The sequence below is a fragment of the Sinocyclocheilus grahami genome, unplaced genomic scaffold, assembly GCF_001515645.1.
Source record: "Sinocyclocheilus grahami isolate Dianchi unplaced genomic scaffold, SAMN03320097.WGS_v1.1 scaffold70.1, whole genome shotgun sequence".
Taxonomy (NCBI): domain Eukaryota; kingdom Metazoa; phylum Chordata; class Actinopteri; order Cypriniformes; family Cyprinidae; genus Sinocyclocheilus; species Sinocyclocheilus grahami.
The window spans coordinates 899,188-901,826 of NW_015505249.1; the positions used below are offsets into that span (position 1 = coordinate 899,188).

A 2,639-nucleotide genomic window follows, 5' to 3' on the forward strand; every position below is an offset into this window, starting at 1 on the left:
GATAGATAGATAGATAGATAGATAGACGGACGGACGGACAGGCAGACGGATGGACAGTTGGATAGACAGACAGACAGATAGATAGATAGACAGACAGACAGACAGACAGACAGATGGACGGACAGGCAGACGGATGGACAGTTGGATAGATAGACAGACAGATAGACAGATAGATAGATAGACAGGCAGGCAGGGGGGCGCGGACGGACGGACGGATAGTCAGAATTCTGGCTTGACATTCACAGAATCAAAACTTGAGTACGGAAGGTTAAACTACAGACTCATCCTTTCAGCGATCAATGGAAGTAGGTCAAGTTGTTCTTTATTTTGTCTGTGCTTGCATTCGATTTTTTTGTTCTGGCATGAATTTGCCAGCACAGCAGGATGTGTTCAGCGAGGTCTTAATTAAATTCCAGACTGAAGGTGTCCATCCTTCCCTGGCTGTGGCAGAACGCAGGCAGTGAAAACTGACAGCCAGGAAGTTGCTGTGTGCCAGGCATTACGAACCCTAAGGGGATAATTCCAGATCATTCCGGATAAAAGCGACTCTCCGTGGAGATTTCCCAGCATGACTGTGGCTTCTGTCTCTCGGTGAGCAAATGGAAAGGTAGAGCAGTCACGCTTATGGAATATTCCAGAGCCTCGCGGCCCAGCGGGGGCGTCTGTGTGCTCTCTATAGGAGGCACGAGGCAGTAAACAACATCTACTGTATATATCAACATACAAACTCACCCTTTCTTCATGTTTGAACATACTGCACAACCTTTATCTCTTTTAAAACCCACAGTTGTTCACTGTAAGGCTGCAGCAATAACATTTGATTAGATTGTGTAGTGTTTTAACCGCATTCTTCACAATATAAACTGTTCCAAAGCAACTTTACACAGAGCAGTGTGGTAATACTCTCAGTGAGTGAGTCCTGGGCAGAAGTGGCAATTATAAAATCCCCAAAAGTAGAAGGACGTGCCAAGAATCAGCTGAAGGAGCTCATCCTTTGGTCAACACCAAAATAACACCATAAAACATTTTTTCCCTCCAAACTGATGTTTTTTTAGCCAGGATCTGGTCAGCTTTCCATGTAAAACTGGGTTGTTGTTTAAATGTTGTTTGAAGAAGTCTCTTATGCTCACATTTATTTGATAAAAAATACAGTAAAACAGTAATATTGTGAAATATTATTTTAATTTAAAATAAGTGTTTTCTATTTAAATATATTAAAATTTTTAATTTATTCCTGTGATATAAAGCTGAATTTTCAGCATCATTACTCCAGTCTTAAGTGTCACACGATCCTTCAGAAATCATTCTATTATTATTAATGTTGAAAACAGTTGTACTGCTTCATATTTTTTGTGGAAAAATTTACTTTTTTTCCATAATTCTTTGATGCAGTGGCATTTTAGTATCATTGAGATACTATTGAGTCAGGTTTGATTTTTATATTTTTCATTTTAAGTTTAGTAATCGTTTTAGTAATTTGGTTATTTGTTTTTCTCATTTTTTAGTCGTTTTTTTTTGGTCAATATAATTTTTATTAATTCATTTTTTGATTTATTAGTTTAGTGCATCAAGTTAAACTAAATAAAAATGAGAAATATTGCCTTGGCAACTAGCTGAAATCATTTAAAAATATTTTCTTTTATTTCATTTAAAGGGGTCCTATTATGCTCTTTTACAATGTCTTGAATTAGTTTTGGGGGTGTACTAGAACATGCTCTCATGCTCGGTGGCTTGAAAAACACTTTATTTTTTACATAATTTACACTATTACAATACCTTTCTCCCCAGTCTGGCACAAACGGCTTGATTAGTTCCGGGTTTGATGAACGCCCACCTTCCGAAAAACTAAATGTGATGTGATTGGTTAGCTGCCCCAGTGCATTGTGATTGGCGTCAATATTGCCATATCAATTTGAGCCGGATTCAGACCAAGAGAATATTGAACAAGAGGATCGCGCAGAACCTTTGCACGCACGGATATTGCAAGACATATTAGAGTGGTAACGTTGTTGTTGTTGTTGTTTTTTTGGCTAAATCACGTTTTAGATAGTAAATGCAGTTATTTTTAAGCAGTTGTTGACATCCTATGTACAGATAAGTGCATATGTATTATTTGTTATTGTTATTTAATTCTAATATTATAACATGAATTGCAGTGAAACTGTTATTCAGTTGAATTTATTTATACCATAGTCCAGTGTTTCCCAGGCTGCATATATATGCAAACTCATTCTCTGCCAGCAGGAGGCGCTGTTGGAGTGGTAGAGATCAAGGTTTTCCCGGGAACGGCTGTACACAAAGCAGCGCTCCGCTCAAAAAAACACTGCTTTATCAGACATTACGTGCAAGATTACATGAAAATGGCATCCAATTTTCTGAAGACAGTCGTTTCCTTTAGAAGTACAGTGATATAAAAACACCCGCACTCAATGTATGGGAAACACCAGTATTGTACTGTCAGCAATTTATTATAAAAAAGTTTTCATAATTGTAACATACATATTTACATACATAATTATTCAGGTGCATGTGTAATAACTTGCGAAAACTTGAGGCTACAGCAGCACTGCTTCTTCGTCGTCGTCTTGTCTGATGCACTCACTCAACCAAGCGTTCTAACCACGACCTCGCCCCTCCCC

The 2,639-nt window shown here is 38.1% G+C and overlaps 1 protein-coding gene across 3 annotated transcripts in view; it reads right to left on the minus strand.

Moving 5' to 3' along the window:
* Positions 1-2,639, minus strand: part of olfm1b (olfactomedin 1b) — a 34,689-nt gene that overhangs the window by 1,995 nt on the left and 30,055 nt on the right. The gene's annotated exons all lie outside the window — the stretch shown is intronic.